This window comes from Ursus americanus, chromosome 1, assembly GCF_024610735.1.
Source record: "Ursus americanus isolate L20-20 chromosome 1, mUrsAme1.1.p, whole genome shotgun sequence".
Lineage (NCBI taxonomy): Eukaryota > Metazoa > Chordata > Mammalia > Carnivora > Ursidae > Ursus > Ursus americanus.
Window position 1 is genome coordinate 59,238,350 of NC_142127.1, and position 15,412 is coordinate 59,253,761.

General features: G+C 38.3%; 1 protein-coding gene across 4 annotated transcripts in view; it reads right to left on the reverse strand.

The window, feature by feature from the left end:
• The window catches only part of FRZB (frizzled related protein), a 50,136-nt gene extending 39,824 nt beyond the window's left edge, over positions 1 to 10,312 (reverse strand). Inside the window, exons 1-3 of one of the 4 annotated variants that reach the window (XM_045806266.2) lie at positions 10,092 to 10,312; positions 7,240 to 7,313; positions 4,725 to 4,886 (exon numbers count right to left, since the gene is read on the reverse strand). The gene's annotated coding sequence lies outside the window, so the exon portion shown is untranslated. Of the gene's footprint in view, positions 1 to 4,724; positions 4,887 to 4,997; positions 5,109 to 7,239; positions 7,314 to 10,091 lie in introns of those variants that run through there. The other 3 variants (XM_045806265.2, XM_045806264.2, XM_045806267.2) reach the window with 3 other exon arrangements.
• Between the last annotated feature and the right edge of the window lie 5,100 nt (positions 10,313 to 15,412).

Here is a 15,412-nt window from a genome sequence, read left to right on the forward strand (position 1 = left end):
CTACCTACTAAATTGCATGCCATGCCTCAGATATCTTTTTTGAATAACAGCTGTATTGAGATATAATTTACATAAATGTATAAAGTTCACTCTTTAAAAGCATGCAATCCAGTGGTTCTTAGCTTATTCACAGAGTTATGTAACAATCACTATCAATTTCAGAACATTTTCATCACCCCAAAAAAGAAACCCAAACCCATCAGCAGTCACTTCTCATTTCCCCCTTAATTGCTTCAGCCCTAGAGAACAACTGATCTATGTTCTATCTCTACAGGTTTGCCTATTTTAAACACATATATGCACATTCATATAAAAGGAGTCATACAATATGGGTTCTTTGTGACTGGCTTCTTTCACCTCCTATAATGTTTTTAGGTTCATTTATGTTGTAGCCAAAAAGTAGGGGGAAAAACAAACACCCAGCAGCTTGATGGCACCTTTTTTTTCCACTTTGGGGCTATAATGAATAATGCCGCTATAACATTTGTGCACACATTAATTTGTGTGGACATATGTTTTCATTTCTGTTGGGTATATCCTCAGGAGTGAACTTGCTGGGTCACATAGTAACTTCATGTTCAACCTTTTGAGGGACTGCCAAACTCTTTTCCAAGTAACTATACCATTTTGCATTCCTACCAGCAATGTATAAGGGTTCCAATTTCTCCACGTCCTCGTAAACACTTACTATAAATGTTGTCTTTCTTGTTATAACCATCCTAATGACTGTGAAATGACATCTCATTGTGGTTTGGATGTGTATTTTCTTAACGACTACTCATATGGAGCATCTTTTCAAGTGCCTGTTTGCTACTTATGTAACATCTGTGGGGATCTCTCTATTCAGACCCTTTGCATTTTTTAATTGGGCTGTTTGTCATTGATGATTTGTTCTTGTTTTGTTTTGCTTTAAGTTGTAGGAGTTCTTTATATGGTATAGACACAAGTTCCTTATCACATATATCATTTACAAATATCTTTTCTTACTCTATGGTCTGTCTTTTCATTTGCTTAATAGTGTTCTTTGAAGCACAGACGTTTTTAATATTGATAAAGTTCAATTTATCTATTTTTTTCTTTTGCCTCTTGTGCTTTTTAGTCTTATATCTAAGAAGGCTTTGAGTAACCCAAGATCACAAAGATTTACTCTTCTGATTTCTTTTAAAGCAGCTCTTGTATTTAGGGCTATGACCCATTTTTACCTAGTTTTTATGCATGGTATGAGGTAGGTGTATTTAGGGCTATGTATTTAGGGCTCTTGTATTTAGGGCTATGATCCATTTTTAGCTAGATTTTGTGCACGGTATGAGGAAGGGGTCCAACTCCATTCTTTTGCATGTGCCTATCTAGTTGTCTCGGCACTGTTTGTAGAAAAGATAATTCCATTCCTTTTTCATTGTTTTGACATCTCTGTCAAAAATCAAGTGAACATAAATATAAAGGGTGTTTCTGGATTCTCAATTCTATTCCACTGATTCTCTTGATATCCTGATTCATTCTGATGATAAGTAGCAAAGACCTTAACACCAAGATTGGTTTTATCTTAGAAAATTTGTCCTGTAAGTCCTGTCTTCTTTGAGCAATCTCTCAGACATAATAAGGCAAGACGGGATGATTATAATTTTCAAATCCTACCGTGAATGTATGACTGATATGTTATTAATACAATATTATTAGCTGAACACAGTAGCAAATATTTTTTTGAACCCAAAGGAAAAACATCTGGTTAAACCCATTACTTATAACATTATGATACATGACAGTCTCCAGAATAGTTCTGGGGAGAATTATACTTTCTATCTCTTCTATACCTTCTATCTAGATAAAAATTTGTTTTTACTTATGTCCTTTATAAGAAATAGATTCTAAGCCTATTTAGAATGTATTTAATAATTACAATTCATAATAAGTAATACTTATTTTGATCCTCAATATTGGCTCTCAGTCTGATCATGTACATTATTAAAGGAACAGAGAAGTAAGAGTCTCTCCAATTCCTTGCTTGACCTGATGAAGTAGGATTTGATAGGACTTTGTACACAGGTCTTCTGGGAAACCATCCCTCTCCCCTAGTTACATGTCCTCTGAAAGGCAGCATGATACATGGGAAAGTTTCCCAGGGAGAATTAGGGAAAGATGTTATATGGAGTTTAACATCACTCAATTATTCCATCTGAGGTGAAAAGGGAAATGGGGACAACAAATCAGCCATCCTTTCTCTTGGCCTGCCAAAAATAAAAACCTGGCAAAGTTATGAAAACAACAACACGCATGAAGATCAGTTCAGGCCATCCAGATATTTTCTAAGTACAGAATTTCTATAAATCCACCTCCTGTTTTGATGGAAGTTCAGATTTTGACTTTTCACTAGTAACTGCCAAACAAAAACATTTTTAATTCCTTAAATATTTTGCAAGAGTAAGACATAGTACCTCTTTTCTTAGATTTTCTTTCTCACCAATTTTGAAGCTGAAGTGATTTTAATTTGTAAGCATAATATAATCTGCTTTAAATGAAAACAGTTTATAGGTCTTCAAGAGAGCCTTGGAGGGGAATGTCCACTGGCATCCACTTATGCTGTTGTATAAACAGTATAAATGTTTTCATGTTTTTTATTACAGTGATGAAGATGGTGATTAACACAATGACAACACAGCTGTTAAGGTCTAGAAATCTGTGTCCAATAGCACCAAACTGGACAAGATACAGAGGAAACATGAGACATCTTTGCGGGGCAGAGATGGAATACAATCTCTGGATAAAGTTTAAAAGAATATTTTTGCTCTGAAGAAGAAAATTCATCCATTCCTTTACTAAACACTTATTGCTGGCCTGTTAAGTTTCAGATAGTTTTAGGTGGACTAAACAATACAATAAACACAGCAAAGTCAGGGCCTCCATAAAATTTGCATTCTGATAAAATTTTTCTCTACAACAGGGAAGAACCGTAAATGGTCAGTCCTGTACCTTAGCTGAGGAAAGACTAAGTTACAACATTATGTTACAGCCAGAAAGAGTTACAATAGCTGTAAAGAATGTTCGAGGTAGAGGTTGGTAAAGTCCTGAAATGGTTCCCTTAAAAATTAAGTTACTATTGAAAGAGAGAATACCTTTCTCTTGTAAGAGTGTAGATGACTCCACTGCAAACCAAGCCACAAATTTCCCTCTTATCTTCAGACAGGCCCCTTGCTTAATGTGGAAGACGGACAGCCTGGGAGGTGAGGTTTAGAAAGAACTAGCAGATAGAAAATGATTAACTAGGCATTTTTGGAAGTGCATATAAACAGCTTTTGAAAAACTGCTTACATTTCACTGACATATTGTCGTGTTGGTATATAGATTTATTTACTCACCTTGCATATAATAATACCCTAAGGGTGTACATTTGAAATGATTATTTGTCCTGCAGGTGACATTTATTGTTTCATTTCACCAAATTAAAGGTCTATATATTCTTTTTATTTTTGTGTCTTTTCCCACATTATCCATGGACATGTTCGCTGTTTTCTTTCTTTTTTTTTTTCTTTTTTTTTTTTGCAGGAAATTTCATTTTCTCATCTAGATATAAAAAATGTTCACGGACGTATCTATAAGACCCTAACTGCCAGGTTTGCGCAAGCCACAAGGGATTCTCTGTCACCCAGTACCACATCAGTAACGCTGTGTGCCGCCTCGTGTTACACATATCATTTGCAGTGAGATACCAGGTGGGGGACCTTGCAGTGTTTTACATCTGCGATGCATTTCGTTTTAGAACTTGTTTTTCTCTGAGGAATGTGGTCAACAACAGGCTAAGATTTTCCCTAAAGTATTTAAGAAGAACCAAACGGAAAACCATAAAAACTGTTAACACTTAACTCCTAGTAAGATTATAACAAAGGAACCAAAGCCAATAGAACAGAATTCAATCACATTTAGAAAAGAAAAAACTACCCAAATAGATAGCCAATCAATAGCTTCTCTCTAGCTATTGCTACCTCTAGGGAAACAAAGGTCTAGGCTCTGTATATAAAGAAACTTATTCTATAGTGGGGGGTTTTGGGGTTTTTTAAAATATTTTATTCATTTTTCAGAAAGAGAGAGAGCACAGGCAGCGGGGGCAGCAGGCAGAGGGAGGGGGAGAAGCAGGCTCCCCGCTGAGCAGAGAGCCTGATGCAGAACTCGATCCCAGGACCCTGGAATCATGACCTGAGCCAAAGGCAGATGCTTAACTGACTAAGCCACCCAGGAGTCCCTTATTGTATAGTTTTAACAAATGTAACGTTCCTCAGGCATTCACACATTCCATGTTTTCAACCAAAGTACAAAGTTAATTTCTCTTTCCTGAATATAGACAATTAAGATTTGTGTCATTTCTTATAGAGATCTCAAAATATATAAAATACTTGTTCCCATGTTTGCATCTTAAATGGGTATAACTAATGTTAATATTATATCCCTAAGGCTACAATACATGATTGAAATAAATGATTAGGAGAAAATGAAAAAAAAAAATGTTTGATGGCTGCCCAGGATCAATACAGCATGCGATCACCCCCCTCACCCCAAGGAGATTAACGAGAACAGAGGAAAGCATGGGGGAATAAGATGGGAGGATGGTGGGGATGAACTTAATACTAGTAGAGAAGCAAGACGTTATTTCGACAGAGGGGAGGCGATGTCCACTCTTCTCCCCAGGATGGAAAATCATGGGAGGAATGTGGGCAAGGAGCAGTTTTTCTGACCTGTGAATTTGAGCAAAGGATGCTTCAGGCTTCCCCTCTCCTCAGGCTCTCTTCCACTCTCTCTGATGTCCCGTGGGGTCACTTCCAGGGTTGGCTCAGCCACTGCAGGGAAGCTTCACCAGAGGTGGTCCAGTAGTCCTGTGACTGGGTACTTCATTCTTACTAAGCCAAGAATCAAAAATTAGCAAGCCCTGTTAGCCAAATACCTAAAGCCACATTCCCCAATCAACTTTGTTAGTAATAACATCCATTAGTTTCTCTGCTAGAACTTACTTTCCAAGTGGTTCCCAATTTGAATTGGGAACAGAGGGATTTGTTGATTGGACTCCTTCAAGATTTACCAGGAGTCTAATTTCACCTCATCAGCCTCGGGGACAACTGTCTGCCACTGGAATCTAGTTCCCCTATAATAGGGATGGTAATGGGACCTCCGTGTGGTACCGCAGCAATACACCACCAAAAAGGATACGATTCCAAAAAGATGTTTTGATGCCAAAGTACTACTCTTATTAATATTATTGTTTAATTTTATAAATAAGATTATAAAGAATAAATAGGTCACAGATGATAAATATACTGTTTACCAATCCTTCAACTCTCACCATTTTTTTGTTTTTCGCATGTTCACCATGACATTCCCACCAATCTTTCTCTCATGTTGCCTGTTCTTTGCTTATCTATAAACAGAGATGCCCTGGAGATTAACCATTACATAAATACAAGATGGAACAGATGGTGTGCTCGATAACCTTTCCCCCCTCCCCAGAAAACACAGGACGGAAGGTGCTTTTAGCATATTGTATGTTTCTATAAGGCCAAAATTATGTTGTACCTTTTTATAATATAAGTACTGTTCAGGAATCTGATCTGTACTGTATCTAAAGCCATAAAATAGTGTAAGTTTCTGAGGCAAGATCCATGAAAACCACTGAGCTTCTGTGTAATCTGCTTGTAATTTACCATGTATCCTACCAGGTTTATCATGTAAGATTCTCCTGCTTATTTAATATGCAACTCTTCATTGACAGAAATAATGAATGAGTATGTTCACAGGAGCCTGTGAACCAAGACTCGAGTCAGGACACAAATATGTTCTGTCATGATATGGAATGGTTACAAACAATGGATGGCTTAGGGGTAAAAATTCCTGTACATTTCCATTATTAATTAGTTTGTAAATTATTTATAAAAACCTACATCTGTTGAACCCTTAACTAATGTCTCCCAATTTCTTTTTCTTTCTTTCTTTTTTTTTTTTTTTAAAGAATGTCCACACATAGGTACCTATTTACTGGGTAACAATAGCATGTAATTCCAAAAGGTGTGGTGATTAGCGCTAAAGCATTTTAAAATCCTTTATTGTTTGGAAGGATTATTTGATTGTCTAATTATTAACATAGATTGCATTAGGTTAAATTTGTCCTTCAAATTGTCTAAGGTAACCACTACAAATGTAACTTTCAAACTAATAAAGGGAAAACACAGAAGAGGCAGAGAAGAAAAATGAAAGTAAAAACTTCAAAATGGGGGCACCTGGGAGGCTCAGTCAGTTAAGTGTCTGCCTTCCGCTCAGATCATGGTATCAGGGTCCTGGGATCGAGGCCCACATCAGTCCCTCTCCCTCTGCCACTCCCCCTGCTTGTGCTCCCTCTCTCTCTCTCTTTCTCTCTCAAATAAATAAAGTCTTTAAAAAAAAAAAACTTCAAAATGCATCTCTGTACTTAAGAGCAGACATGGTCTAGGAATTATTTACATTTACAAATATACCATAGAATGTATAACTTCCCCACCTTGTGACCTTCAAACCCCATTCCCTCACCAAACCAAAGTTTCAGTCTCTCTTTTTCTCTCTCTCTCTCTCTCTCTCCCTTCTCCCCACCCCCGTCTCCCTCTCCTCCTCTTTCTCTTTCTCTTATTATACATACACATATATACCTGTATCTATATACTTGATTTTGTTTTTAGATCAATGTTATGCCTACATTTTAAGCACTTAGAAAAACAATTTACCCATCCCTATGATTGAATCTATATATTAACAAACAAATTTGACTAATTAAGAACTAAAAGCCAGACTGAATGTAATTGAAATTTGAATTATCTGGTTGTTGGTAGTGTTGGGGCTTTTTGATCCTATTTTCAATGATAAGAAAATTCAATTAAAATTATGTAACTTAAATCACTTTATGAGATCAGAAGTACATACTAATTATTTTATTGACACCGATTATTTTATTGATAATGATAATTTAGGGGAGAAAGAGGAAGGAGAAAAAAAACAGATCATTGAGATATGCAGAGAAAACATTTAGGGTTCAGAATCAGTTTTGCAAGAGGAGGGAGAGGAGAAGAGCCTCTGAGCCGGTTTCATCAGAGATTATCAACACTGCCTCATTCCCATTTCCAGCTCTGATTAGATAGCCCTGATTTGACAAATGAAGCACCATAAGGTTAGAATTAGATTCAGTGTCTCATTATTAGGGCCTCTAGGAAAGACAAGACAGTCTATACTTACGATAATGCCAACTATAGCCAAGATCTGCCCATAGCCTTTCTCTGTGCAGCACAGCTTGGTAAGAAGACAGGAGGCTTTGAAATTGGATTAAACATGAACAAAATACAACTCTTTGGAAAGGCATATTCCTTTCTATTCTAAAGAATAAGATTTTCAATGTTTAATTTAGAGAGCTCTTCCAACTTATGAATATCCACCAACAAATTTTAAATCCATTTGATTCAAAGCAAACTAACTAGAAAACTTAGACTTTCCATTAGTTTGATTAATTTGTCAATCTAAAATAGAAGACTCTACAATAACTTACATTAAATATTTCCCAGAAACCCATAAAATGTTACATTGACTTGAAAATTCTCCTAGGTCGCCATTTTGTTTCAAGATGGCATACTGAACTACAAATTTAACTTATTGTGTGTATTGTGTGTTCTTTGGCAGCCACATACGAGGCAATTTTTTTCAGACAAACATAAAATACCAAATGGCTAAGCTTAAACAAAACTTAACTGCTACCAATTAAAGGCTCCTTAGTGTAATGTTTTGGAAATGTTCCAAAATTCTCAGTTTCTTTAAAAAAAAAAAAAAGTTTTTGCCAGAGTCATTGTTGCTGCATTTACCCAGTCCCAAATGGTAAATACAGCCATAACTGTTAAGAAAGCAAAAAAAAGACAAAATAAATTTTAGATGAACTATAACGAAGTGCCAGAGTTCATTTTCTCCCTTTTGACTTTCTTCTGCAGCAAAGACATAAAATGGACATTGAAATTTATGAAAATGGCCACAGTGTTTATCTTTTTTTATTACAGTGATTAAGGCACTTAAAATACATTCTGAGGTTCAATATAGTCTTTGCAAAAGAAAGCTTTCAGAGAAAATCTGATATTGTTAATAATGAAATAAAAATCGTTTGACTAGAAGTCTTGAAACCACCTATCCCACTAAATGCCTTATGCCTTTTCCCTGCTTAGTGAAAACCATCACTTGTTAGTGGAATAAAATTATAAAACTCAATAACTTTAGCACTAGGTTTTTCTGTAGGCTCTTAACCTTCAAGGTGAGCACATGATGACTGCAGCTAAAAGAACAGTTTGGCTTTATTTAACAAAATGCTTGGTCATTACTTTCTCCTTTGAAGCACACAGGTGCAAAATTAAACTGAACCCACTGTTTGAGGTTCTGGGGAGTAGGTGTGATGGGGCACATACTTAAATGATTTTTTTTCTACCAGAAAGCATTCCAACTATAACAATGATGTGAGCACGTCAGAGCCTCCACAGAAGGCAGAAATTAGACTTCATCCCTTTTGTGTCCTCAGCACGATGTCTTAAATATATGTTCAATAAATGTAGATTGTGAGAGCAGAGTGAATGAAAAAATAAACAAAAGAATATGTGTCACTTTTGTCTCATATAACAACTTTCTGTTAAGAATGTTTTCATGTAAAAAAATCATGTTTTTAAAAATTTCACAACACTTTTTCCTAGTGAAATTCAATCTAACACTAGTGGGGGTGAAGGGAAGAAAGAAGGCGATCCTTGGAAGTCATTCCTGTGCCCCTCATGTCCTGAGATTTAGGAAAGCCCCCGAAGGTCCGTGAGGCTGCTCGGCCTCCATCTCCAGTATGAGAAGGTGCCCAGAGTCCCGACGTCCAGTCCTCCCCAAACCCATGTCTCTTTAAAGTAGTATAAGTGGCTAGGGCTGAGACTTACCCTTTGAGGTTTTAATCAAAACCCTTCAGAGACTTGGCCCAGGATGGCCAGACCCCTGACATTCTCCCACTGCTTAGGCCATGTTCCCCTCCCAAACCACCACCACCCCAAGGCTCCCTTGGTCCTGGTCTCTTCATGCCCCTTACTTAGATCTGACCTCCTCCTCTCTCCAAGTCAACACAGAGCTGCCTTTCAATACATATGCTCTGCTTCAGGAAGACTGTTGTATAAGCATGACCTTCACGAACTCTTCCCCAACCCTGGCAGCATGCAGGGACTCACAACTGTATCACTTCATCAGATAGCTCCTTGTTATAGAGGCATGTAACAATTCGTGATGCCTCAAGGTTGCGTGCTATATTGTAACTCTTTTGTATGTCTCGCCATACTTCCCAGTGTGCTGTTCCCATAGTACATGGTTAGTATTTGTAACCTAAATGAGAACAGATTCTTCGTTTTTCTCTAGAATTACCTTGTGTAGCTTCTTTAATCAAGGCATGTGAACCCAGAGCAAAGCCCTTCCTGAGCCAATATTCTATAGTAGTAGAATAAGAGGTATCCCTTCTCATATGAAAGTTGGCTAGGGAATTTCTCCACTCAGCAATTTCACCACTCTCATGGATATGCAAAGAGGTCACTCTTGCTCTGTAAAGCACTGTGATGGCAGATCCAGTGCACCTAACCAGCATCACACAACGGCTATGTGGCCATGGAAGTAATAATAATAATGATGGTGGTCATGGTGGTGGCGGCAGACTATTTGTATATGTAGGAGAGTCCTAGTATGTTCTCTACCTAAAAGATGATCCTGGAAATCCTCATCTCCCTCATTTCTTAATGTTGGGGAGCCTCAGAGCTCAGTCTCTGATCCTACACTTTTCCCTGAATTCACTTCCTTGGTGATCTCACCCAATCTCATGGCTTTTTATGTTCCATCGAGAAACTGCCAGGTTTATGTCTCTTAGCCCAAGTTTGGCCCTGAACTCTATTCAACTTCCTACCTAACATTTCCACTTGGATGTCTAATACACACCCCAAATTTAGCATGTCCCAAACCATGCTCCTGATCTTCACCACCTGATCTTTCGCCACCAACAACCCCCACAAAAAAACAATAAAAAATTAAAAAGTTGGCTCACTCACAATCTTTCCAATCTCAGTTAATGAATGGCAGCTCCATCCTTCCAGTTAATTCAGACCAAAATCCTTGGGGCCATTCTTTCTTTCAGTCCTACCTCCAAAATATATAAGGAATCTGACCTCCTCTTATCACCTCAACCGTTAGCACAGTGGGACAAGTCTAGATTATTCAAAGAGCCTCACGAGTCATCTCCCTGCTTCCACTGTCAGCTCCTTACTATCTAATCCTGACACCACAGTCAGAGTAATACTTTAAAAATAGAAGTCAGATCATGTTACTTTTCTCATTTTCACGGAAAGCAGACATCAAAGTCTTCATAGTGGCCAACCAGGCTCTTCGGGAGCTACCTTTCCCTTTCCTTTCTGGCTTAATCTTCTACTACTCTTAGCCACGATCGCTCCACTCTGCCACATGTGGTTCCTTGCTGTTTCTTGAACATGCTGGGAATGGAAATGCTCCTGATTTGTGAATTTCTCTGTCTGAAGTTCTCTAAGTTCAAATGTTGACTTCTTACTGAAGACTTCATTGACAATCTTATTTAAAAAGGTACATGCTCAACCCCATGGCCCTCTTTAGCCCTCTCGTACTGCTTTATTTTTCTCCATAACTGTTAGCACCTTGTAATAAACAATATTATATATGTATATATTTTATTGTCTAGAATGGAAGCTCACAAGGATAGTAATTTGACCATTTTGTTCTAGTGCCTACAATAGAACCAGGCACATAGTGCATATTTAAAACATATTTGTTGCATGAATTAATGAATGAGTGTGAAGAAGAATCTTTGCTGATTGTTCTTGAAGAACAGCAACATTGAGAAGTTACTCATCATAATAACCTCACTGAATATAAAGTCTAGCAAGGCATATTGGGTCCTGGTTCCATCTCATACGAATATCTTGACCTTGTCTGTCATTGAACTTCTCTGACCCTCAGTGTCCTCATCTGTAAAATGAGCCTAGTAGTCCTTTCCCACTCTGTATCAAAAAGCAATTTTAAGGGTGAAATAAGATAATGTATATAAAAACAGTATAAATTTGTAAGTTGTAATTTCGACAATGTTAAATCATTTTAACAATGAAATTTCAAGGATAAGTTGACTCAATTCCTTCATTTCTTCTTTATTAAACTTACTGTCTGACTTATTTAGCATTTCATCACATTGTCATTTATATTTATTCATTCAACTTTTCATACGTTGAAATGAAATGTGAATTTTTTCTGACTGCTTACAATAGTAAGATTCTTAAGGGCAGAAATTTTGTGACATATATTTCTGTATTTCTCGTTTACAATTAGGTTTTCAGTACATACTGAATGGCTAAATTTTTGTGAAATAAGCTTATTAAATAGATTTCTCAACAGGGTAAGCTGTGGGGGAAGTGGCTCAGAAACACTGGCTTACAGAAATCAGGTCCAACTGACTTAGATTTGAGGTACACAGCAATGTATCATTATTAAACTATATAATACTACAAAATTATAATTAGATTATTCCAATTATACAACAAATTATAATATAAATAGAATATCAAACTGATTGTAATCTTATGTATCGTCTCATTCTTCATCTTACCTTGAAGCAGGACTGTGTTCAAATGATCTTAAGACTGGTAAGAATAGGGGCGCCTGGGTGGCTCAGCTGCTTAAGCATTTGCCTTCAGCTCAGGTCATGATCCCAGGGTCCTGGGATCAAGTCCCATGTTGGGCTCTCAGCAGAGAACCCTATTCTCCCTCTCCGTCTGCCTGCTGCTCCCCCTGCTTGTGCTCTCTCTCTGTCAAGTAAATAAATAAAATCTTAAGAAAAAAAAAAGACTGGTAAGAACATAATAAAAGATCCTAACGCTTCTATAACACTTAGCAGGCCAAGAAATACAGCTACAGCAAGTTAATTACATATACTAGACTTATTTGTATGATTATCTCTCTAACTAATCCACCCCATAATTTTCAGGAGAAAACGCAGAATTTTGGTCTTCGCAATTCTTGTCTCTATCAGTGTTGAGGAACAATAGCTTTGCACAACTCAACTCATTCATAAGACCATAGAAAAAATTTAAATGCTCTAAAATTAAGCCCTGCTTTTAAAAAGACATTTGTTGCTGGATAGTTTATAATAGAAAGTTGGAAACAACTTTACATATACATATAGTACATGTAATTAACTTGCTGTAGTTGTATGCTATTAATAGGGGCCTGATTCAATTAATGATGGTACCTACCCAAAGGTGACCCTATACAGCAACTGAAAAGAACAAGGCAGATTTGCACACTGTGACTTGAAAAAAAAGCCATGATATATGGAGTGGGGGAAAAAATGCAAACAAATATACATAGAACTACTCCGTTTTGTGGCAAGAAATAGTTGCATATATCTGCATATACCATTGCGTCTCTGTAGGAATGAGTTGGAAAGGATAAGTCAAAAATGTAAGAGAGGGTAAAAATTTCCCAGGAGGATGGGATTAAATGTGGTGCAAGTAGACGGAGGGGGAATTTAGCCACTTACTTTATACCATGACACTAAAAAGATCAGATAAGTGTATTCCCACTGTTTTTCAAGTAAAATTTAAAACTTTTGCTTCCACAGAAATGCTTCAGAAGCAAGTAGGGGAAGCAGCTGCCTCCATGAGACCAAACCACCTAAATAGGGAGCGGTTTGCGGGGTGGGGGAAATCTCTCAGGTCTGTGGCCAGGAGACAGGAAACCACACTGTCTTTTCAGTGATAACAAAAACACAGGTCTCAGAAATGAAGTCTGGAAGTTTCCAAAATGTAAACACCGTCAGAACATAATATCCCACAACCTCCCTCAGTGAATCGATGCCATAATTAGAAAGTGACTGTATACCTAACCCCCTTCATTCCCAGGCCCTACTCCCTCCACAGTGAATACTGAATAAACCCTTAGTAAGCCCTAGACTTTCTTCCCTGTCCCCTTCTTTTTCTTCCCTCCCTTCTTTTCTTCCTTCCTTCTCTCTTTGACTCTCATTCGCACATTTTTTCTAGCCAGTTCTAAATGGAACAGTCTTCTTGGCTCTCGTGTAAATCGCTGAGCTGATGAGCTCTGCTGAGGTAGGGCTTCCGTGTCCCGGAGTAGAGCCGTCCTTGCTGGAGCCTAGAGAGGTTGGTCCTCCGCAACTACTAACAAGTTACAGCTGATGAAGTTAGTCAACATCATTCACTCTCCTCCTTCCTTTCAAGAAAGGAGAAACAAAGGAATATCTCAGTTACCGGGCAACATCAGGAAGGGCAGAACGGATGTCAAATCCGTGGTTTTTGCAGATGGTGAAAATTGATTTTTGAGTTCTAAGACTTATATACATGTCCCCTTTCATATAAAATATCCTAAACCGTATTATGCCCGAGGCTAGAATACCTACAAGATTATTTTAAAGGCCAAATGCATCCAAAGCTGTCGGGAAACGCTCAGCTAGACACAAGGAGGAAAAGCGCACCCCCACCCCACCCCCTCAACACACGGCCGGCCCCCTACCGCTCTGCGGGGCACACCCCATACAGATACACGCACATTCACACACACTCACACAAGCAGACTCGTGCACACACGCACACACACCGGCGAACCTTCCAGACCACCTGCTCCCACAGCAGGTGTCTTCAGCACTTGGATTGCTGGGAGCCACGCTGCGAGCTGCGGCGAGTCGTTCCCAGAATGCCCCTCTGCCCGTGGGCTCAGCTGGGGCAGACAGGTGGCCTCTCCGTGTAACCATTATCACCACTTCCACCCCTCTGTGAGGGGGGCGAATGAATTAAACCTTTCCATGCTACCTTAAAAAGATTGCTGGCTCTTTTTTCAAAAATACTTTTCTTCCTTGGAGCTAAATATACTCAGTATTCTTCAGTCTATTCATTTAATTAGCTATTTTTTTTTCAAACAAAAGTTTTCACGTATTTATTACTGCACCAATCTGTGCAGAGGTATAAAGAAAAAAATTATTTTCCCAATAAAATATGCCCAACTGTTCTGATAGTGGCAGTTTTTCAGCTTGATACAAGGGTAAAATGCTAGTGAGCTTGACAACAGCATCAGGTGTGAGTCATCCGATGAGTGATTCCTTACAGACACAGCTTGGTTATTCTCCAATGTCTCCTCTTAGAGTTGTACCTGATTTATTATGAGTTTCCAGGTGAATTCATTGGGGAATGAAAATGACTCTGCTTTTGTTTCTTTTGTTTGTTTTGGCCAGAAATCACTTGATCCTGAAAGTCTTATAGGAAACAGGACAAGGAAAGGTGTCAACCCCACACACCACAGTGGTGGAGAAAGGGAGAAAAGCAATCCACTATTATTTATGACAGCCACCTGCATGCAGGTCTCCGTGTCAAACCAAAATGTATGGAGCACAACCATGCCATCAAGGAGTAAATTCTCCTGTAACAAAGACAAGAAACACACTCTTTGGTCAATAAGTTACCTGGGTAGCTAGTAGGTATAGATTGTTTAGGACAGGAGGATGAATGTGATCTCAATCTGGGATACACGCGGAATTTGCCTTCTTCAGTAAATTTGTTTTATAAGCTTGAAACATGTAAGTAGTAGGGCAAAGAAACACACACACACACACACACAAACATGTTATCTTAACAGCTGGCAGCAGAATTCTTCTTAGAAAGGGAACTGTCTCTGTTTGGGAAATGTTTCATAAATATCTTGATGAATGCCAGAGCTAAAGGTCAGCACCTGCCAAGACAACAAATAGGAATGTGGTTGGCAGAAGAAAGAGACGGGACGCAGACAGAGGATGGCCAAGTCACATGGTGGCAGCCCAGATATCGATAATAGTGAGAGTAGTAGCAAGAGGAAAAGCAGCTAACCACTTCATGCCAGGCATTGTTCTAAGTGTTTTTTTATGGCTTATCTCATTTAACCCTCACAACAACCCTGTGGTTTAGGTATTATTATTCACCATCCTTTTAACGATAGCCCACTTTTCAGAAATGGCCAAGGCATTTTCAAAATCAGAAATATCCAACATTGAATATGTAAGTTAATGTGTCTGTGATGCAAATCCCTCTACCTGACACTGCAGTCAAGTTTTCAACACAGACCTTAGTATCCTTGCTGAGTAATTTTTGAGTGTATATGGAAATGAAAGATAATCGCTGGGTGATGTGTCAGGGTCAAAGTGGCACAGGACATGGACAGATTCATGGGAAAATGAGGCAATCTCTTAATGAGTAATTTGGTAGAAGCAGGAGACTGGAGCCATAGGTGACCATACGTTTCTCGGAAATTCATGGACATAGATGGGAAGGCATTGGATTTTCTGCAATGAGTGGAAAGGTGGTTTTGCCTC